General features: G+C 34.7%; 1 pseudogene; it reads left to right on the top strand.

Annotated features, from left to right (window-relative positions):
• LOC105179345 (ubiquitin C-terminal hydrolase 13-like) overlaps positions 1 to 24,460 on the top strand; it is a 64,036-nt pseudogene that overhangs the window by 3,492 nt on the left and 36,084 nt on the right.

Genomic DNA, 24,460 nt, shown 5'->3' with positions numbered 1-24,460 from the left:
TCTTATTCTTCACACTTGCAAAACTTTAGGTTACATTTTCTTTCTGACTATTTTCATTCTTTGTAGTGTTTTGGTCCATAGTGGTGGTGTGCACGGCAGACACTATTATACGTTCATAAGGCCAACACTATGCAACCAGTAGTATTGAGTTAGTTATGGAATTTAATCCATAAAAACTTGCATATCTATATTTGTAAATGTTCTTTAGCTTTGTACTGTTTGAGAAGCTTAAATTTAACTAGCTTCATTTAACACACTATGTTTTTATGAGGCCATTAACTAATGCTTTTTAGGAAAAAATTGATACCACGTCCTACAAGTCAGCCTCTTTGCGATTTTGGTACACTATTAATTTTTTTATGAAATAAATTTAATAGAATTAAGGCTTCATGCAAATTGCAAACTTTTTGGAGTTATGGAATGCAATATGGTGATTTCGAAAACAATGGTTTCAGGAATAAATTCGATGATGAACGAGTGACAAAAGAAGACACAATAAAGGCTTTAGACAAGCTTTATGGAGGTGAAGAAGAAGTAAGTTTTCCTTTCATTTTTCCTGCTTTTGTTGAAACTTGTTGGTACTTTCTTACCTTTTCATTTATGTCTTGACAGCATGTAATGACGACAAATCCAGATAATGCCCCCCTCAAGTTTTCAAGGCAGTCTAATGCCTATATGCTGGTGTACATACGTGAAAGTTACAAGGGTAAAATACTATGCGACATTGATGACAGAGATATTTCTCAGCATCTTAAGGTTTGATAAAAAATCAGCTCAAGTCATTTTTGCTTTTATAAAAGAAACTTAGAGGGTGTTTGGCTAAGTTTAATTGAAACATCTTATGCTTCTAGATCTTATAAGATACTTTAAGATTTTATAGATATTTATTCTTACTTTAAAAATAAGTTATTAAATTATTTGGATAAATATGATGCTTGAGCTTGTATGACATTAGAGTGTTAGACATAATAAGCTTTTGGATTAATTATATTTTGTCATCTGTACTATGGCCGTTTTTACACATTGGCATCTAAACTTTTTTTGTGTCAACTTACTATCTTAACTTTAAAAAAATTTACACTTTTCTCTTTATAACTATTTCTCAACCAAGTTTTTTATCGAAAAAACATCACATGCAGTACGCATGGATGTTTAAGGATTATGTGATGTGATATTTTTCATATATGCGCAACATGGAATGTTCTCCAGGCATAAAATTAATAAAAGAACTATCATATATGGCAAAGTACTAATTTTGTAAGGTTGATATGATAAGTTGACACAAAAGAAAATTTCTATAGCGAAGTGTAAAAATAGGCGTAGTTCGGATAGCAAAATATAATTTACCCTAAGCTTTTTATATTGTAATAATAACCAAAAAGATTCATAAAACTCTTAGAATATAAAATTATACAAATAGATAATTTTGTTTTGGGAGGATATAAATTATATGAAGGTTAAAACTGAAATACTAACAAAATTATGAGTGTGTTTTTGTTTTCTTGGACATTAGTTGAAGAACTTATAAGATATTTTAAAAACAAGATAGGTGAAGTTAACCTTTTCTTAAAGAACTTATAAGATCCAAAACATCTTACTTAAGATCTCATGAGCTCTTCAAAAAAAAAAAATTACTAAATGGTTCTCAAGAGCTTATAGGGTTCTAAACATCTTATAAAATTATTCGATCATGCACTTATAGGCTTAGCCAAACACCTTGTTATTCCTTTTCGATATATTTTGCATTAGTAAAACTTTTTGTTCGTGTAGGAGAGGTTGAAGAGGGAGGCAAAAGAGAAAGAACTAAAGAAGAAAAAAAACGCATAAGCTGATATGTACATGATTGTAAAGGTAAATTATATTGACAGTTATTCTACATAGTCACAGTTTTACTATTTCATTGTCTCCATTTTAAGCAGATCTTTAATTAGAGAACGATGGTGATGTGTTTAGGTTGTGACTGATGAAGATTTTGCAAGGCAGATTGGGAAGGATATATGTGATTTAGTGGATCATGCCAAAGTTGGAAGCTTTTCTGTTCAGAAGCTTACACCAAATCACACTTTTAAGGTATATAAGTATTTCCAATTGGCTGATGTTAGATTCTCATAATCTTAACAGTTGTTGTGTCCTTTTATACAGATTGAATTTTGTATTACAATTCATGTTGTAGTTTTTATTCCCTAGCATACATACACACCTTGATATAAAGATTACATGATTAATTTCATCTCAGGATTTTATACACATGTCGTGTATGCTTGAATGTAATAGAATTTGTAACTAACAATTGCACTAGAAAATTTAATCTCCCTCTATGTCAGAGAAGAACCAATAACAAAAATCAACCTTATTAGTTAACTAAGCTATCAATTGAAACTTTTCTTATTGTAAAATCTCCTTGTTTATGTATGTAATTGTATTTTTTCCTCTTTGCACATGATTAGCCTGTGTCCAATGTCATTTACTCTTATGGGAGTACACTTTTGTTCTTCTTGTGAAGCATGTTCTTTTTTCATAATTTTAACCATTTAACGTTTTAGTTGTTGTTGTTATTCTTGTTGTTACTTGTACTTTGTCGGGAAAAAAGCATGTTTCGTCCAGTAAGTTAGTAATTTTAACCATTTACCATTCTACTATTCCTTAAATATCCATAATGTAATTAAAGTTGTAGTTCTTTTGACTCTTTTATCGTAATTTAGGGTCTTTTTACTTTTTGTCCCATAATTATTGAATTCTCACCTTTGTCCCTGTAACTTATAAAAAATAACACTTTTGGTCTTATTATACCTTTCTCTTAGATATTTTAACGAAAACACTTGGTTATTGGGCCTTCCAGTGCTTTTGGCTATGGGGAAAGCGCCAAAATAAAACTCATCATCCTAATCGGCCATTGACACTCCTAGAGGAGTCCTACACCATAAACATCTTATGTTTCTTAATTATTTTTTTATCACTTTTGCCACATCATTATGCAGTTTTTTCAGGTTGTGTTCACATTGGATTTTCTACTCCTATTGAATCTTCTATTTAGTTTCACATATATATTTTGACGTGTATAAAATCTTTCTCTTAGATAAAATTATAACATAATCTTTATACACGTGATATGTGTATGTGAAACAAAATAGAAGATGGAACAAGAATTATAATAGAAAATGTAGTTCGAGTTGTGTTGGGTAATATATAGCATTGGCTTCTTGTTTACTATTTTCTTTTGGGTAATTGTAAGGTATGAGTTCGACAAAATTTTAAGATTCAAGCTCAAGTTCGGACTCGACAGAACTTGAAAAGGAAAAACTAAGTTCGAACTCCAGGTTATTCATTAAGAAAATTTAAAATTTTGATTGGGAAGATAACATTAAAATATTAATGTATTTAAGGATATTTATTAAACATATTACACAAACAAAAGAAAGATTTACCTTATGTTTAATCATAAAAATATTGTTATATATATACATTTTTTTAATCAAAACTAGTTAATAAAGTATGAAAGTATAATGGCAATTAATATGAAATTGAATGTATAATAATATTTAAATATTTCTACTAATCAATTATTACAAAATATAAAATTAAAAACTTCTTACTTATGCTAATTATACAAAATAGATTAGTTTAGTTAGCAAAGATGTGTAAAGATCTATTTAAATATTCAAACATAACTTGCTAATTTACATATTTCATTAATAAAGTATAAAACCTATAAAAATATTCAGTATTTCTTGGGATTTTTCATCACTATAAAGAAGATTATCTAATAAATGTTTTTTGTTCTGAATTAATTATATAACAAAAAGTTTTACTAATATATATATATGTAATTGAAAAGAAAATTTTCTAAATATAAAACCAAACTGATTATGAAATAATTAAGATACTGCTATAGCAATTTAAATTATTATTTTGTTAATTATGTAAAATAAAATAGAAGACAAGTAGTATTATATCTCAATGTATACAACAACATAAAAAATACTAAATCATTTATTAATCATTACTTTAGTAAATGTATAAGTTAAATTATAAGATTATTTTATAGAATTCAAAAAATATGATATTCATTGAACACAATTCTAAATGTATTTCACATTATAGTATTAAATTTGTATTTATCTAGGGATAATTAGACCGCCTATTCTTTTTGTTTGGTATAATTATACATAGATTCTATGTGATTTAAAAAATTACATCTAGTACTTCTGGTTTTATTTTCACCTAACAAATAGTTCTCCCCGTTAGTCAAAATTCACCAAATGTGCTGATATTAGTAAAACAAAATTGAATGAAAATCCATATTTATCTTTGATTAACTTATTATTGATTTATTGTAGGTCAAATAATTTTTTTCTATTTAAATTGTTCATATACATCTTCACGCACGCTAATGCATGTGAGAAGGTATATCTTCACCCTTATAAAGGTTGTTTTGCTAGGAAAAATTTGTTTGACGTGCAATAAGTAGTAAGTCATTCGCGGATAAATATAGTTTTCCGTTCCAATATCTTTTACTAATATATAAGAAAATTCTATGAATTTTGACTAATAGAGGGATTAAATTATTGGATGAAAATAAAAGATATTGTTATTAAATGTAATTTTTCAAACTACAGACACTTTATGTATAATTACATCAAATTTAATGAAAGATTGTATAATAATCCCATTTATATAAAATGTCTACAAAACTAAATTGAAGACACTTAACATTTTGAATGTCAGCCATATGATTGTAGGTCAGCCATTTAAAGAGGTTATCGAGTAAGAATCCCAATGATGAGCTGCAGTTGTTTTTAGAAGTAGAGCGTCCACAGGTAATTCCAAACGTATGTAGTAAATGAGCTTTGAAGGCCTTTCTTTACATAATTGGTCTTATTAAATTTTTGTACTATGATTAAGGATTTGCCCGTCGGCCCTCTCCCTGATAAAGAAAGTGATGACATTTTACTATTCTTTAAGCTTTATGAGCGTGAGAAAGGGGAGTTAAGGTATTTTTCTAGCTCCCTTGTTTCCCATGAGGTTCTATGTGGAGTAAATATCTATAGAAAGGATAGACACGAGTAATTCCCCGAAGAGTAAAGATAAAAGAATGGTATTAGCCTTTAATCTATTCTCATTTCATACCAGATATGCTGGAAGACTTTTTTTCAAGAGCTATGACAAGCCATCAGATATTCTAGAGAAGTTACACAACTTGCAGGGGCTGCTCCTGATGAAGAGATAGAACTCTTCAAGGTTTGTTCCAATATATGAATGGAAGAGATAGTATTTGCTTATTTCTACATCCTGGTAACAATCCTAATAGATTGTTGTTAGCTGCAACTTAAAATGAAATCCACATGCAATTGTTTTCATTAAATGGAGCTATTATTACATCTGTTAAATGTTATGGAGATGAACATAACTCATGTTACATGCAATTTCTTTTCAACGACTTAAAAATTGCTATGCATATGGAATACAATGCACCTATCCATTTTAAATGGTGAAGATATCTTTCAAAAAATGCACATATACAGTTTAAATGTTCAATATATCTTCATCTCCATAACTCGTGTTACATGCAATTTCTTTACAAGGACTTAAAAATTGCTATGCATATGGAATACAATGCACATATCCATTATAAATAGTGAAGATATCTTTCAAAAAATGCACATATACAGTTTAAATGTTCAAGATATCTTTCACAAAATGCCCAAATATATTTTAAATGGTGAAGATACCTTGTGTTTTTTTGTCTTCTCAGGAGATAAAGTTCGAGCCCACAGTCATGTGTGCGTACATTGACACGGTACTTACATTTACATTTAACCAGGTATATGAAAATCACAAGCACAAGTATCTTATCAAGACAAAGATTGTATTTTGATAACTTCTGGTTTCTTTTATTGCAGCTAGAGAATGGGCATATTGTCTGGTATCAAAAGTAATTGCCTGGTCAAATAAGGAAGCTATTTGGTTGCCCAGATATTCCATCTTTCCTTGAATACCAGCATAGCCTTTAAGTACATTTTCATAAATAATTGTTCATATTAATTAGTAATATTTGTTTGTATGCATATGCATCTTAGGTAGAATCACTATATTGTAGTTACAAGATATATGTTTCGCATGTCATATTTCATTCTTATGTTGATCTTGTTGTTGGATTGTGGTAATTTCTTTTCCTAAAGTATCAAACATAATCCGTATTGGTCTAACTTGGACCTTTTCCGCATATAGTTTATTTCGATAGCTCATTAATGTTTTTCGAAATTGCCTCTTTCACAATTAGCAGTTCTTCATATTTTAGTTTTCCTTTAATATAAACACATCACTCAGAAGATGTCCAATCCTCTTCTTCTATTCCACCTAGTTACTTGTTTTGTAGGAATATTTTAAATATGTTGGGTGTTTCATATTTATTCTCTGACCTTGAACCAAAAAATCGTTTGAAGGAAGTTTCATTTAATGAGACTGAAAACCATGTACAAATTTCAACTTTCTTGAAATTTTTTGGTTATTTGAATTTAGAGAAATATGAAACCTCTCGTACTTTCCTCCCTCCGTACCTAGACATGGATGAGCATGTAAGTCAAGCTGACTTGTTTCTAACCCTTCCTCCCTCCAAACCTAAACATGGGAGAGCATGCACATCATGCACACTACTTTTTCAGTTTCCTCCCTCCGGAGTTGGACACGAATGAGCATGTACGTAACACTTACTTGTTTTTTAATTTCCACCCTCTAGACCTAGACGCGGATTACCATGCAAGACAGCTCACCTTTTTCTCACCTTCGTGCACCTGAACTTAGATGCGGATGAGCATTTACAAGAAGCTCAGGTTCCTCCCTCTAGACCTAGTCTGTCTCCCGACGCAGATGCGTATGCGCATTTATGTGAAAACTCACTTTATATGTTCCTCCATCCAGACATAGGTGCAGATGAGCATGCATGTGCGTACTTCCTTCTAACCTTCAACTTTTAGTTATTTTTAATGAGAGTATAACTCTACTAGATGTTGTCCTTGTTATTCTTTCAAATAGTTCCTTCTCACTCAAATTCTCTTCTATAGATTCCCTTTGTAGTGTAATATCAATAGTTATTTATAATTTTAGACTTCATATAGTAGCTTTGCATTTGACTGAAAACCATATCTCTAGTTGTCTCGAGTTTACGCTTATCCAATATCTCGCGCTTAGTAAATGAATTTTTATGTGTTTACTTGAATTTTATACTTAAAAATAGCAATAAGAGGGCTAACATAGATGAGACTCGTATTTGCCACATTGGAGATTGCTATTGCAAGCACCCTGTGCTGCAAATCGCTTAAGATGAACAACCCATTTATTTCACTACGACATTAGACATTTGCGTTCTTGCTTGCTCTCGAACTTATGTTTTATTTTTCGCTATGTGTCTCTCCTCTTGAGATAGTCCCTTTTTTCACATAGTCAGTGATGTGATGCATATTGACTATTGTATAAGCTACGTAAAGGTAGCGCGGTTAAATTACTTCCTAGCCCATAATATTTGTTTCATAAAAAAGTTTTAATTATTGAAGTATTTGGATATGTGATGCAATTATTCGCTTAAAATTATAGAAAATATAAATCATGTACATTGTCTCTCCAAGAAAGCATGAATCATTCGGGAGTATAATGTTATATTATCCAATGATGTTGTTGGATTTTTTGGCCCATGACCCACCCCCCCACCCCCACTTGGATGGCAGCCCACTTGCTGTTCGGCCCGACCCTTCTTCTACTTAACCCTATTCTTCAACTATTCAGCCGATGCCTCTTCGTCTCCCTCCTTTCTATCTCTGGTTTTATTCCTCTCAAGTTTCCAATGCTCTTGAAAATCTCTCATCATGTCACCTCTTTCTATCTTTGTTCTCTGTGTTCTATCTGTATATACATATATTGGTCTTCCATGATTTTAAAGAGATTGAACAACGACAAAACTAAAACCCCTCTTCATAAAATACTTTGTGAGAATATTTGCAGAGTGTGAAAGAAACTTCTTCGTGGAATTTTGAGTGATTCTAAATGAAGCCTAAGTGGTCTCTTTGTGGGTCTTTGTGTCTTGGTGGCTTTGTGGGTTTTTTGCAACCATGAGGGTTGTCGGCTAGTGGTGGGGCTTGGGCATTCGGCTGCTGGATCTTGCTCCTGAGCCGGTTACTTTACTGGTTTTCGTATTGCTATTTTTCTGTTATTCTTTCTTTATTCATTGATCTGAAATTATTGTGTAAGGGTTTTCAAATCCACCATTATCTCTGTAGTTATTGTTTCATTTAGGTTCATCACATTGTAAATAAATTCCCAACAGATCTCATATTATTATCTTCCACGATTCTTTGAAATTCCTCGCTCTTTCTATTTCTCCCTCTCTTGCTCCTTGTTTCTCGTTATCTCAGTGTGATGCCTATGTTTGTGTGCTTTATTGCTCTTCGACTTCTCTTTTATTTTCTCTCGTTGCATTTCTCCTCCTTGAAACGACCCCTTTTATCACATAGTCGATGTTGTGCCTCATATTGACTATTGTATACGTTAATTGCCTGAACAAAGCATAATGAATTACTTTCCTAGTCCGTATTATTTGTTTCACTACAATAGGTTTTACCAATTGAAGTATTTGGGTATTTGATGCTATTATTTACTTAAAAATATACAAGATATAAAATTTGTACATTCTCACCTCCGAGAAACAATGAATCATATCCGAATATAATATTATCGAGTGATCTCATCATATTATCTTCCACGATTCTTTAAAACTTTTGCTCTTTCTCTTGCACCTGGTCTTGATTCCCATTATCTAAGTGTGCATGTGCGTGTGCATACTTGGACACTATTAGTTACTCAATGTACCCCATTTATAACATCTATTTCCTTTCAGTGACCCCAAAATAATGGTTCTATGTCTAAAAGTATTCTTTTTCCCCGTAACTACCTTCGTGTTAAAGCACTGATGTGATGCTTCTAACTTTCACCTAATATATCCTGACTTTTTTGGTTTGTCGTTCTGCAGGTTATCCACTTTCGCTCCTTGGAAAGGCTTGAAAAGGATGAATTTTGTTTACAACTGTAATCCAATAGAAGACAGACATTTAATTCTAGAGTGTAGTTTCCTATGTTATGGTTGGTAATATTGATCCACTTAACGCTGCTATTCAAATTTCACTAATTGTGAAGGTCAAAGCTTGATTCATATGATGAAGTTGTTAAGAGAGTAGCAAACCAACTCAGAGTCGATGATCTGTCGAAACTACAGCTTATATCACACAATATCTACTCTCAGCGACCAAAAGCTCATCCTATAAGATATCGAGGAGTAGAAAACTTGTTAGAGATGCTGCTGCATTACGACCAAGTATGCATTCATACAACTCTAAGTCGGGGTTCATTTGATGAGGGTGTGAAACTAACAAAGCATTATTTTTTATTCAGCTTTCTGGTCTTCTATACATTGAAATAGTGGATATACCTCTGCCAGAATTGCAAGAGTTGAGAATCCTCAAACTACCTTTCAGCTATGCGGCAAACTCTGAAGTGAGTATTCATTCATAATTAGACATTATGCTCCTATACAAGTGCATAGATATGCAAGACTTGCAAATTTATTACATATTTAGCAAACATTAAATATCTTATTTGTTTTCCATATATAGCTTTATAACTCACAGTATTAGGTTGCGAAAAGAAAGCATTGTTGGTGATCTGCTTGAGCATCTCAAGGAGAAGGTAATATAGCTGACAAGTTATTACTGGGAGTGTGCATGTGTGTGTTCCTAGAATTTTAAGATTTGTCGCATAAGATATCATTAATTGTTGCAATGTTTACGTTAAATAGGTGAAACATTCTCGTCTAAATGCAGAGCTCAAGTTGCTGGAAGTATTCTCGCACAAGATCTATAATGTCCTGAATTATTGCATCTTCTTTTTGTTTCATTCATTAGTTTCGTAGTATTAATATCAAAAAAATATTCTTCTAAACTTTTACTTAATAATCCAACTTAAATAGTTAAATTCAATTTATTTTACGCTGAAAAATCTTGTATGGGTTGACTACACACAAATTGCACGTGCCAGAGATATGCACTCTGACTTGGAAGTTGAGTCTCAGTACTTGCTAGGTTTTTATATTTTGCCCGTGTGGTCTTCACTTAGTGTTTCCAAATGGATGTTAGAAATTTCTTATGTCTAGCCTTCTATGCTTATTTTTTTAAGTTACTGAAACTCCAAGTTGCTACAGATATATCCTAATAGTGATAAGATTGGAGCAATAATTGACAATCGCTGGACTTTACTAGCAGAGGAGGTCTGTTTCTATCTCTATACATATGTGAATCTATGTATGTAAATGCTTGCATTTTTTAGGTGATAGACATAACAAAAAGTATCTTGCTAATTGCTTTCCATGTTAGTACTGTGTCTTTGATAGGCTACGACACTTTTTCCTTTAAAATTGGCTTCCCCATATGTTCATTTTTAATAACAATTTCTCGACTTTTATAATTTCTCATTGAAAATTCCTTGGCCCAAGTAAATGTTTGATTCATGTGTGTCACTTCATGCATGAGGATGCTCAAAACCAGACGGTAGTATTTTCAGTTCGTTACTTCATAGTTTTTCTCAAATATTTGTGTTTGTTCTACCTCTCTAATTCAACTGCAAGTGCATCTCTTCCATTTTCTTACTTTTAATTCTTATATAGTCATTTTGCTTCTGGCAGCGAAGTAAAAATCTTGGCGAGCCATTTTTATTGATGATCAATGATGGTGAAACTTTGTCTCGTATCAAAGTTCGTGTGCAGAACAAGTTGCAAGTACGAGATGAGGAATTTTCCATGGTATTACAACCCGAGCCTAATTGTTACAATCACTTTAAATGAAAATGATGGTATGATGCTTATGTGGTTAGGCATGCTACAACGTCTACTTTCTGCTTGAATCTTCTTTTTTTGGGTGTCTTGATTTTATGCAATGGAGATTTGCTTTTCTGTCGCATAGTCAAGCAGAAAACTTGGAGGACTCAGATACTTTGTTTGACCATTTCTAGGTCTCACTCACTCTCTCACACAGACACACTCTGTGACAACATTTATATGCAGATGTGCTTAAATTTCATAATATGTTTTGACTCTACAGAGAAGTAGTATTTGTGTTTCTTGGGAGCAATATTTTGGACTGGAACACGTTAACAATACCCCTAGAAGGCTCCTGCAGCAAGTCAGGTAATCTATATCTTGTTTTATTTTTATTTTTTTTAATAAATTTGATTTTGTTGCTCGATGTTGATAATCTAGCCGAAAGTTTTGCAGAAAACCTAACACTATGTTTGGTTTCATTTTTAACTTGTTTTGATGTGTTTTGTGGAGATAGAGAGAGAAAAACAAAGATAAATAAGTATGTGTTAGAGATAGTGTGTATGTTTGGATTTGCTTTTGGAGATAATATAAAATAAGTATGGTATGTTTGGTGTTGTTTAGTAGAAAACAAAAACTACTATTCATTGTCAAATCATGTCTCTTTTATATATATTTATATATATGTATGAGTATATATATAATTTTTTTAGTTGTAGGGCCTATAATTAATGTAGACTTATTTTGATAAAAAATAAATGAGTCACTATTTCAAAACATCTCAAAACAACACCAAAACTCTCAAAACAAATCAAGGCAAACATTGTTCGTTTTATAGCCCATCTCGGATGTCAAAATTTCATTTCATGCTATATGTCCTTTTAGTTATCTACTGAACAAATAAGGTGATTGCTATATTATGAGCCTTGACTCTTACGTGCAAAAAGAAAACTTAATATGGCATGCTATAGAACACAAGACGTACCTTAGTTGCTCTAAAAACAAAAATAAGGCATGCAACGTACTGAGTTTACGAACTCATAACATATATTTGTTTTTTATTTGCAGTTGCGGTAATATGTTTGTGTTTTCTATAAGAATAGTTCTAACTAAGATCTGCAATGACCTCTTTTTTTCAGTATTGCACCTCACATAACAAGCCTTTGACGATATACAATTAGGAATCTGGCTGCTAGTGGGGTCCTTACATAGCCAGATCTTGAAAAATCATAAGTAAAACATAGGGGAAAAGGCAAGCAACCCTTTGTGATATAGCAAATGAGCAAATTACCCCCTAATGAAAAAATAAATAGCGAAGTTGACTCGCCATAATTTTTCTAGTACACCTGTTTGTGTCATTTGTTGTAAAGGAGTAGTACTCCTTGTTTAATGTTGCTCTATTTGTAAGCGAGTAGTACTCCTTGTTTATGGCTTTGTTAGAAATTCTAGGGAGGTAGCTCTCCCTGCTGTAACTATTTTGTGCATTTTAATATAGAAGGACTGCAGACTTTGAAAAGCTCCCCCCACCTCTAGATGGTTTTTGTTAAGAAAAAAAATACCGATTTACCTTCCTGTAATTTTTAAAATACAACAATTCACCTCCCTATGTTGTCCAATATAAGGAGGTAAATTGCATCATTTTACAATGTATAGGGGGTAAATTGCTATATTTCTTTCATAGAGGATAGTGTGCTCATTTTCAATATCACAGGGGATGAATTGCATTCACCCGTAAAACATTTGTCAAAATTGAGAGTGTAATATACATATTTGTACATATATTGGAGATCTTCTCTTGATGTAGGGTTTCATGTCGATTCACATGTAATCCAACAGCTTATTGTGGGTGTTCTAGATTTGTGCCATGGATGACCAATCAACTATTTCTGAATGGACAGAGAGGATCGTATTCTAGATTCGTTGTATGAGTTGTACATAGTACTTCTAATTGTTAATTATACTTGGCTTCATGTACATTACTGTTGGGAGATTGTTTATTTTTTTAATTGTATATATAAAAATATATATAGATAGATAGATAGATAGATAAAGAGATAGATTGAAGAGCTACTGAAATTGTTTCAGCTCTTCTGCAGTAAATGTTTTATGCTAGGCTATTAGGACATTGTGATGTCATATTTAAAGGTTAGTAGGATTAAAGTTTTCTTATGTATAAGAACATGTGAAAGGACAAAGTAACAAATGAAAGTGGATAACTACCTTATCCCTTGAGATTTAATGTCAAATGTTCATTTAGCTTTTGTGATATATGTGTGTTTTTATAAAATTTTAAGTCTGAGGAATTAGATTTATTGAAAGAGATATGTACACTAGGGGGTTTTGTGTAAGTTTATTTATTTATTTATTTTTTTGGGTAAATGTAAGTTTAATTAATAAAAAGGTACATAAGTACAGTACAACAGTCAAATATCGATTTTTCCCATGACATCCCATGGGATACGCCATAGTCTATATAATCCAAAACTACTAAAAGAGTGCGATAAATTAGCATTAATGAATCTCTGTCTAACGTCATCCACTATGATGTCAGCGATGGTGCTCGGTGGTCGATCAACATGCTCAAAGCGGTGCAAGTTCTGCTCTCCGAAATATGATAGACACATGCAGCGAGTAGTGCACTGTAGGATAAATTGACGGTATGTTTCCCTCTCCACTTCCTAGTAGCCTACTCTACGTCTAAGGCCTAGTCTCGGTTCGGTCATGTAAGTCGAACATCCTATCTCACAGCTATGAGGCATCATCTGGCATAAAAACATTGGAAAAATAAGTGTGTATGTGTTTCTATTACGCTTTCATCACAACCACGGTTTATCTGTCGTGGATAGTTTCCCTAATATAGCGAGCCACAGTATGAATGTATGTCTACCGATCTTCAAGGAGCCTGAGAGTAGTGAAGTCTAACCTACCTTAGGTCCCGGCGGGTGTAAGATACGATATAGCGATACAACAGTGAGACATCCATTCGTATCTCGCCAATGAACACGATCATCGTCTCCATGGATTATGGGCAAATTCTGTACAATCTCCAAACATGTCCGTCATGAGGGCCAGTGCCAATGCCCATCCATAATGACCCTATTAGTTTCTCCGAGAGTCCAAGACCAGTGAGTTGCGGCCATATGGGAGCCTTTGAATAAGTGATCCGAGGGGGTGCTATGGGTCCTGCCACAAATAGAAGGTAGCTCCATCACCCACTTGGTAATCCACCAATGGTCAAATAACGGTACGTAGGCGAAGGAGTTTTCTCCAACCCCACCAACCTCAATGGTACAACCACTCCACCAATATAGATTTTCTATCACAATGAATCACATCGCATAATTTCTTACTCATTGCAGCTGGCTTACATACATCTCTCTATGCTACCTTTGCATAGCCCCCACTAGTAGCACCTTTCCATAAGAAGGAGCGCAATCTCTTCTCGATCTCTCTTATAACACCTTTAGGTAGAATGAATGCAGAAGCCCAATAGATACAAAAAGCTATGAGAACGGATTTAATAATCTGAATCCGTCCCTCAAATGATAATGTCCTACCCTCCCAACCCTGGATGCGACTATCAATTTTTGCCAATAGAGGTTGGCACTCCGCTATTGATTGCCTGGAAGAGATTAGAGGAAGTTCCAGGTATCGCATCGATAAATACCCTCCTAGAACCCGAGCACTGCTAATAACTGGTCTCTCATCCCGTGTACCGCTAGTGATAAAATGAGATGGCTCTTTTGCACATTAAGCCGTAGTCCAGATAACTCAGCAAATCAATCCAGACCCCATTTAAACACCCCAATTTAGTCCATATCAGCTTTACAGAAAAGTGGTAAATCATCGGCAAATCTAAGCTAAAATAATTTAGATGGTCCACATTTCCAATAAAAGGAGAATAGCATGTCCTGATCAATCAATTGAAGTAAGAGTAAATGAAGTACCTCCATCACTAACACAAATAGGTCCCTGTCGTAACCCTCGGGGCCATGCAAAGAAACCGTGTGGTTTCCCATTAAGACTAACCGAGAACGAGGGTGATGAAAGAAACCGTGTGGTTTCCCATTAAGACCAACCGAGAACGAGGGTGATGTGATACACTCCTCCATCCATCAAATGAACTATGCAGGGAACCCAAGTAGGTGCAGAACAGTTAGGCGAAAATCCCATTCTACTGTGTCATAGGCTTTCCGAATGTCCACTTTAAGCACACATCGTGGGGAAAGCCGTGCTTGATTGTATCCTGTAAAAAGTTCCTGTGCTAACATAATATTGTCGCCTATACTGCGACCCAGAACAAAAGCCACCTAATAGGGGCTTATCAATTGATCCAAAGTCAAACTCAATCCCTGAAATTTTCGCAATGATCTTATAGAGGACATTACAGCAAGAAATAGAATTCGAAAATCTGTGACCATCAGAGGGGAGTGTACCTTAGGGATTACTGCTAGAAGCGTGGTGCTGAAGCATCCTACCTGATGCAAAGAAGTCTAGAATAGCTGACGTAACTTCTGTTCCCACAATCGGTCAGGTTGCTTTGTAAAACCTGGAATAATATCCATCAGGTCCCGTTGCCTTGTCGTCTGCGATGTCAAAAATGGCCTGCTTGACTTCATCCACCATAACTGGTTTGAGGAGAAGTTCTGTGTCCTCCTCAGTCAGCACATGTCTCGTCCATGGTCTCATATACCCAGTATTAAGTCTGTTGTCTTCGTACCCCTCCTAATAGAGCCTGGTAAAAGGAGATAAACTCATGAACAATCGCTCCTGGATCTGTATAGTGTTCCCTTCCTCGTCATTGATCTGCAAGATCCTCCGAGCAGTTCTTCTTTGGACTATTTTGCGAAAGAAGACTTTTGAGCATTGCTCCCCTCCTTTCATCCACTGCATCTTTGCCCGTTGTTGTAGCATGATTTGCTCGAGCTTCACTGCCTTGGCATATACCATCCGACAACAGTGTTCCAGTAAGAGTAATAGTTCGTCTTGTCGATCCATACTCAGTAATGTTTAGGCTGTCTTAAGAAATGTCATCCTTATTTCTCTTCTGTTGCCTGAAGACTGGCTTTAAAGCCTTCAGCTTCCGTGCAACAGCATATATAGGCACGCCTACAATAGCACGTAGCCAGACATTCTGTACACTAGGGATAAAATCCGGTGAGACAGTAAGGTAGTTATCAAATCTAAACATAACTCCAAGTTGCATTTGTCTATCCCCATTCAATACAAGCGGTGAGTGGTCCGAAGTCCGGGGCAAGAGACTAGTGTAGCACGTTGTGCGGAATCGTGTGACTACAATAAGCATCCGGTCTGATTTGTTAAGTCTTTTCTCTAAGCTTTTCTGCTCTACTTCCTTCGAAGTATTCATCTCCGATGAAGTGTATTTTGATAAGTCTTCCTAGCCGGTTTTCAATCTCACCTTTTGGATCTCTGGCAAGGATGCTAGCTTTGGTATCTTCTGGAGTATTATCTCATCCGATCTTTACGGATCCCTCCAAGCTCAACTCTACAAGCTTTATGAAGTTTTTCTTATCGAGCTCTAGGGTCATTGCTGCTATCTTGATGGTTGCAACCCATTCGTCTATTAATTTCTCGGTATCTCAGAAATTGATAATATCCAGGTTCAATATAGCACCATATGGATGTAAGGTTTGGAGCATGGTTCTTGCCCAAGGTGTATTTTCCGACACTCTCTTTGAATTTCTTCCTAGATTTTTCTTTAGCCTGGTGCCCACAAACGTTGGAGTGACATTAGTGTGGAAATCCGCACTTTCTCTCATCGTTTGATCCTGTGGAGGATCATTAGAACATATACTTCCCTCCGGTGGTGGTAATGCTGGAGTGATCTCGTTTGCTTGGATATTGACTAAATCCACAATCCCAAGTTGGGAAAAGGATTCCGTCAATTCTTGTAGATCTGATAGATCTACTCTCGTTACCTCCATTATTTTATAGATCTCATAGATGCAATAATCAGATCTTCTCTGGAGTTCGGCTTTGGAATCTCCGTAGCCTTCCCCTTTTGATGTAGAAGAGGTATTGTTCCAAGGGCATTAATACACTCTTGTCTAAATTTTGATGTCTTAGGGCTCTCCTTTTGGTTTCTTTTCAGATCTGTAATTTTTGCCCTCAGATCTGTAAGGCCCTTGTGTAGATTGGGAAGGATCTTAAGGACCTTGTCTACTTTTTGGTTCAAAGATTCTATTTTTATAGGTATCTGTATTAATCTATGTCCATAGTCATGAACTTTTTTTTTATATCTCCCTCAGATCTTGGGACATCTTCGATGTATCCGGCTCGAGTTCTTCCAATCAGTCATAATTTTTAGAACTGAAATTATATAGGAATTTACCCGTTTCGTTTCTCCTGGTTGAGATTGTACCATGGACTTCAATGGAGTGTAGACGCCTCACTGCATTTCCTGGTAGTACTTCTCGAACCTCAAAATTTCTCAGTCACTCCTGTTCTTCTTTTGGCATGAGAAGTTTTGGATCAATTATCTTGGGACCGTTGTAATACTTCCATGAGAATTTCTCTTCTTTGTATTTCCAGAATCCGGAAATATTCCCTATTTTCAGAGTAAATCGAACTTTCATTCGGTTCTATTTTCTCTCGAAAAGTCTCCTCCATTAGTGGATAAATAATATCAAATGTAATATACCATTTTAGGCGAGCATGGGTGAAAATATGCAAAAAATGCAAGAATAGTGAAAATGGACTAAAATTCGCACTTGAAAGTATTAGAGGGGTAAAAAGGTCCAAAATTTAGCCCAAATCCGTTCAGATTCTGTCAGAGGACCAAAATTGAGTGGTTTGGGAAAGTTATGCGACTAAAATGGGATAGCTTAAAATTAAGGGACTAAAACGAGAAATGACCAAAGTTAGGGGACTAATTCTGACTGTAATCCTTTTCTAAAATTTTCATTTAATGTTCAGTTTTCATGTTTGATTCTTCGTTCCCTAATTTTTTCATATTGTTATATATATTGTGGTCGAATGACTTATCTAAATGTAGGCCCACTTAAAACCCACCAAGGCCGACCCATCTGGAAGACCCATCTCCAAACCCGTTATCTACTTATATACCTAACCCTAAACTTCTACCCTTATTTCTTCCCTCTCATTTTCTCCTTGCGTCGCCTACGTCTCCTTCTTCCTGTACCTTACCTTATGCCACCACCGTCTATGGTGGTGGATTTCCAAAGCCAAACCCATGGCTTTTGGAAAGCCACCTTACTCATATCATATTCGACCGATCACCCCACCTTTAAAAGGGGGGGTCTAATCCGCGGCCTTTGTACAATGAGTTCTTCTCTCTTTGTGTATTATCCCCTTCTCTCATAAAGTTCTTAGTGAACGCATTTGGGTCTTAGTGGATAAACATGTGGATCTTTGTGATCTGAAAATAAGAGGTGTTTTTCGTTGAGGTTTGAGGTGGTGTAACTGTGTATCGGTTGGCTTATGGGAGTGGTGCCTTGTGACCGTGTTTTCTTATACTGGTTTTGGATCTGGCTGTTTTGAGCATGTTCAGCACTATACTGTTGTAATGATTATTTCTTATTTTTTGTTCATATTTGTTATTATTCAAAGTCTGTAATATTGGCCTATAATATCTTAAGGAGTTTCATACTCCATTCTCTATAATAGTTGATAGGTCATTTTTTAAAGGAAATACCGCGAGAGGCTTCAACTCTCTACAGTGGTATCAGAGCCTCGTCGCTGATCGCCGATCTCGCCTTGTTGGAGGTAACCTCTAAAACCCCTCCTTTTTAAATTTCTACAACTTTTTTATTATTTATTTATTTTGTCGATTGATTTGTTGATTATTACTGTTATTGTTATACCGTGGTTAAATCCCCCTAATATCCCACCTAGCCGGGCCCTTGAGGTAGTCGGGTATTTGGTCGGGACTTAGGCTGGAAAACCCTAGTTTATTATCTGTTGTGATTATTTATTACCTGTTGTGATTATTTACTATCTGTTGTGATTGTTTATTGTGATTATCTTATTTTGTGGAATTATTTTCTTGTGAATTGTAATTGTTTTAGATCTGTGTGATTTATTTCTGAAATACTGCTATTTCTCTGAAATTACTAGAGTAATCCTTCTAAAATCTTTCCACTATATTTTTCTTAAATTTAAGCTATAATTTCGAAAAATCTTCCTCCTGAAAATACGTGAAACGTTTTCTGAAAAAAAAAATTTATTGGCCAGATATAATTTACAACCCTTTGATGGCACAAATGATTTTTCTATATGGTAATAGAAAATGAAAGGAATTCTAATTCAATAAAAGGTTTTTAAAGCAATAGAGGGTAACTATATTGAAAATGTTTCAGAAGAAAAGAAGTTGGAAAATGATGAATATGCTTACTCTTTAATTATTTTGAACTTATCTGATGTTTGTCCTTAGAAAAGTAGGGAAACAAAACTCTTCTAATGAACTTTATTAGAAAACTTATACACTGAAATATCATACCAAGTAAGCTCTTTTTGTTAGAAAAAATTTTCAAATATAAACTTGGTCGTTGGCCCCAGTACGATACTGCGAACCTGACGGTTGTCCTCATGCCACTACTCGAACGTTAAACATTTTTCGCATGTGTACACTTCCGGCAAATTTCGAGGAAGAGACCTATCTAGAATATAGGTCTGGTATCAAAATCTAGGACAATCCTAAGATTTCACAACCAATTATTTGTAGTTTGTTTCGTTAAATTTATTAGTCTCAAGAATTACAGTAAGTGGATTCTTAGACACTAACATCAAATGTAAACAGAAATTTAGTAGATTATTGTAATATTATATATCAAGTTTAAGACTTGGTCTTCAGTCATTAACCCGTCCCACTATTTCTTCAAAAAGTCCACCACTCTCAAGTGGGATTTTCGAAAAACTATTTTCTAGTGGGCTTGGAGTCCAGAAACGCAATTCTCCATGCCCTGCTTTTACGATTCACACAAGAATAGGTTTTGTGAGAGGTAACCTATACCATTCTCATCTAATGAGATCCCCAAGTTATTTTGCCTCGCCTCTTTTACGTGATCCCGAGAACTCCAAGCGGATCACGCTATTAGGCCCGACCCATCAACCAAACGAATATCTCAACTGCCGCCCCCCACGACTCGTGAGACAGGAAAACAGGAGTATATTCTATTCGTTCACAATAATAGTGTAGCTTTCTTTCATTTTAAAAGTGCCATGACTCGTGAGACCACAAATGGGTGAATGGAATGCTTAAATTTAATCAAACCATTTCAATTTTAATCCATTATGGGTCTAATATTTCCCTTGGACCATCCAAGTAAGAATTAAGTTTGTTGTAACCGAGACCTCAACCTTATAAAATTTTGCGTGCATCTGTTTTAATCATTGAGTATAAACAGATGCATTCTAAATACATCATACTCCAAATATTAAAACATACACCACATGCAAAACAAGCCTAGCACGCCCCTATTAGATGATCACAAGCCCAATTCTTAGTGACCCACTGAGCCCACAGTGAGTCTATGGCCAATCTAAGGTGTGGCCCTAACTATTACAAAATAGTAACCCATTATCATTCTAATGGGCCTTCCTCTTTGTTATTCTTTCGGCGTGAGTTTCGCCGAGCACCGTCCAACGGGCCTAGGCGTTCATATCCTTGGAAGCATACATTTATTCACAATAAATGAACCTCACAATGCTAACTACTCTCATTACAACTGAAATTGAAAACCCCAATCAAAAGTTGGGGGGAATACAAAAGGAGGGAGAAAGCGAGCATTATTATTTCAACGCTAAAAATGAAAGAAGGAATCAAAACAAAGAGGCACACAGGCCTCACCTAATATAAAATAAATCATACATTTGGCCAATGAGCTTTGTGATCATCCCCATTGTTCATCCACATTTATATCAAATATAAACATGTTATCCAAATAAATACAATTCACGTATTTAACAATAGATATCCAATATATAATACCAAAAAACATAATTAAATGCAGAAAAAACATACTAATAATGCAATTAAAAAATGAATATCAACCATACATCCAATCTATAATTTATTTTGTTTGTTTGGAAACCATTTTTAAATTAATTTAAGGCATATAATTTAATTTTAGAAAAATTCAATTTAACTAAAATTAAAATATTCCAAAATTAATAATTTCAAAAAATTGCAGAAAATAAAAAAATTCAAATTTCTAGAAAAAACGGCACGAAACAGCCCAGCCATTCGGACAGCAAACGACCGTCTGCTGCTGGCCGCAGGCGCAGTTGCCCCTACTTGCGCAACGCGCGCAGGCGCCCCTGCCAGCCGCGCGTGCTCTACCCCACTGGCAAGTCATTGACTGGCAATGCAGCAACGACCGTACAACTCCGTTTTTCAAAAAAAAAAAATTATTTTTGTAATTAATGAACTGAAAAAAAACCATGCATTTACAGAGAATTCAATTTTAAAAAATGCATAGATATCCATAATTTAAAAGCAAAATTAATACACATTTTCTAAACATACAATCATGCCACAAAGCCATAAAGAATGCTTTTGAAAAGCATATTAAATACATTGTTCATGCTCAACACATAATAACATCTTAATCCTAAAGCCGCAACACCGAACCGAGCTCTGATACCACTGTAAGAATCGGTATGGCCCCGGACGCGGCAGAAGCGTTAAATAAAAAAATTATTTAAAACAGTTCAAATGGGTGTTCCATTTGAAATTCCCAAGCGTTCGGTGTTTGTCAAAAGCATAATAATAAACAAATAACAATGCTAGAAAAGTGGCTACAGGATGAAACTAAAAACATAGAAACAAAATTGAAACCTTACCTTTTGTTTCTATAGTTGAGCAGCAACATATTGTTCCCTTTACGTTCTCTCGTTCAGTTTAGGATCCAAATTAGAACCCCTCTAATTTGTCCACACCACACTAAGGAATAGATATAGTTCTTGTTTTATTGCTAGATAGAACAAGGAACTAGAAGAAAAACAACTCCAAACAAACACTATTGATTAGTGCTTTTGGAATGTTTTATATTCTAAATTGAATCCAATTCAATATAGAACAAAAAGGAGAATATTTTTGGAGAGAAAAAGGGAGCAAAATTTTGTGGCTTTTGTTGTTGGTTATGCATGATATGTGTGTAGTTTTTGTATATTATATACAATTGAATTTAAAATTCAATAACCAGCAAGTTTGCCTCCAAGACAACCTATACACACACATGCACATAACCTTCAACAATGATGAAAATAACCACTCCATTATCTTAATCATGGTGAGGAGTTTCAACTCCTCCTTAACTTGTTCCCGGGCTAGATTTAATTAAATTAAATCAAGCCCAACCGAAGCCCATTAGATTATAATTAATTAAATTAATTTTAGCCCAACTAAGTCCAACATTTATTTAATGCAATTAAATAAATCTAAGCCCAAATTCTAATTAATTGATCCAATCAATTAATTAAGCCAAATCAATTAAATTAATCCAATTAATTTAAAGGTTTTAAGCTCAAAATTAATTAATTCAATTAATTAGTTCTTGATCCATCCATCAAATGGATTATTAAATAAATAATCTGATTATTTATTTATATTCTCCTTGAATTAATTTAATCCAATTAAATTAATTCGTTTCTTCTCGAATTAAAACCAAATTAATTCCATCAATTCCATAGTGAATTGTGTGTGACTCTTTAGGTTCGCCCTCAGCTAGACTTGAGCATTTATGTCCAACACAATTAATTAATTAAATTAAATTAAATTTATTATTTTCAATTAACCATCAATTAAAAACGCCCGTCACTATGGGTGGCCGTCTAGCAACTGTCCATGACAATAGAGACTAGGTGATTGTTGGCGTGAACATTTAGGCTCTGGAGTTCCATACAATTACGGTCATTCCGTCGACCATCTCTCGACCTTACTCTAGAAAATGGAATTGGGCGTCGGTTTTCATCTTAGACCAGGCAACTATACTAAATACTTGACATGCGTTTACTTTATTGGTCGACAAAGGGAACCATTTCCTATTCGACCAATCACTATGGCCACAGACTTAGAGAGTCTAAACCATCTCATAGCGTATAGGAGATATATCCATCATATACTGATAAGGACAAATTCCATTTTTAAATCCACCATCCTCAATAGATAATCTGACTACACTGGAAAAGACTTATAATGACCATATCGAAGACACAGTCATCTCTCGCCAAATCCAAGATATAGCCATCATATGCATGCGATTGCCATGATCCTCAAGTCCAAGGACTAATCTTGTACTATCGGAGCTGGGAATTCAAGTCATACCAACCAAGCCTCGAAGGCTTCCATATGATGATTCCCGCGAGTCAATTCAATCAACTAACAACCTTATCAACTAATCTACTAAAATTGCAAAGACATCCCATGTCTGTCGCCGATGAAACAAGGCACTCATCCAATGAATGCAATACTTAGTACAAGTCTCTATAGGACTCTTGATGCTCAGTCTCGAGGTCCTGGACTTGAAACGTTTCAAACCAACCCTCAGAAGTTGGTTTCATAGCTATCATCCAATCCCCAGCGCAACTACATGGGTTATTCAATTGGTTTGTGGGCATTTGTTGTGACGTTAAACACCGTTCAACGTAAATAGTAAGCACCACAATCACACGGTGCCACAGATGAATGTACTACATTCATCAAGATAATATCACATTCATAAGCATTGCTAAATGATTTCCAAAACCACCAATTCAATTGGCTTTTGGGTCATCATTTCTAACAAGGGAAAGTAGGGTTGTCTGTTTGGCATCTGGGCCGCAAACACTGGGCTCCCCGAGGTGCGCTTTCACGGGAATTTGGGTCAAGAGGTAGAGTGTTGGGCTTTTTAATTCGTTATTGGGCCATAATTCATTCGGCCACGCCCATCAGTATTTATAATAAAAGTTTTACTACTTTTTTTTGCTATTTTCAAATTTTAAAAATTTAAATTAATTTTTCTTATCATTTTTAAATTTTGGTTTTTCTTAAGTCAACTTCTAAAATTATTAGAAACATAAAAGAAAATAAAAACCCTAGGCAACCATTGCCCCTAGGAAGTCGCATCATCATGGTTGCTTAGGTTGGGGGCAACGGCGTTACCCTCCTCGGCGTTGGGACGTCGCCCCCCTCTGCGTTTGGCGCCACGTGGAAGTGGGAGGGGGGCAAGGTGATGGGGTAGGGTTAGTTTTAATATTTTATATTTTATCATTATAGATATAATATATATAAAAATTGATCAAATCCTGACCCTTAATAATTTAGATCTAACAGTTGAGATGTATTGATTAAATCCTACAACTGTTATGCAACGAAAACATTTCAGCGGTTATAAAAATAAAAAATAATATATCATAGATAAGGGCATAACGGTCTTTTGACAAAAAAATTAATACCATTAAGTTCAACTAACGGTGAGGGACAAGTGTGCTAAATTTATGAAAATAGAGGGGTTCTTTTTCGCTTATTTTTAGAATAGATAGGGAATTTTAACTGAATTTTGAAACATACAGTAATATGTAATTTGAACCTTTTCTTTTCTGTCGTCCAGTAATAAAATCATTTACTTCAACGGTACATCTTCA

Source organism: Sesamum indicum, linkage group LG13, assembly GCF_026168435.1.
Source record: "Sesamum indicum cultivar Baizhima isolate 11 linkage group LG13, ASM2616843v1, whole genome shotgun sequence".
In the NCBI taxonomy this organism is placed as follows: Eukaryota; Viridiplantae; Streptophyta; class Magnoliopsida; order Lamiales; family Pedaliaceae; genus Sesamum; species Sesamum indicum.
Note: the sequence above shows the minus strand (reverse complement) of the source record. Positions and strands in the feature narration are given on the sequence as shown.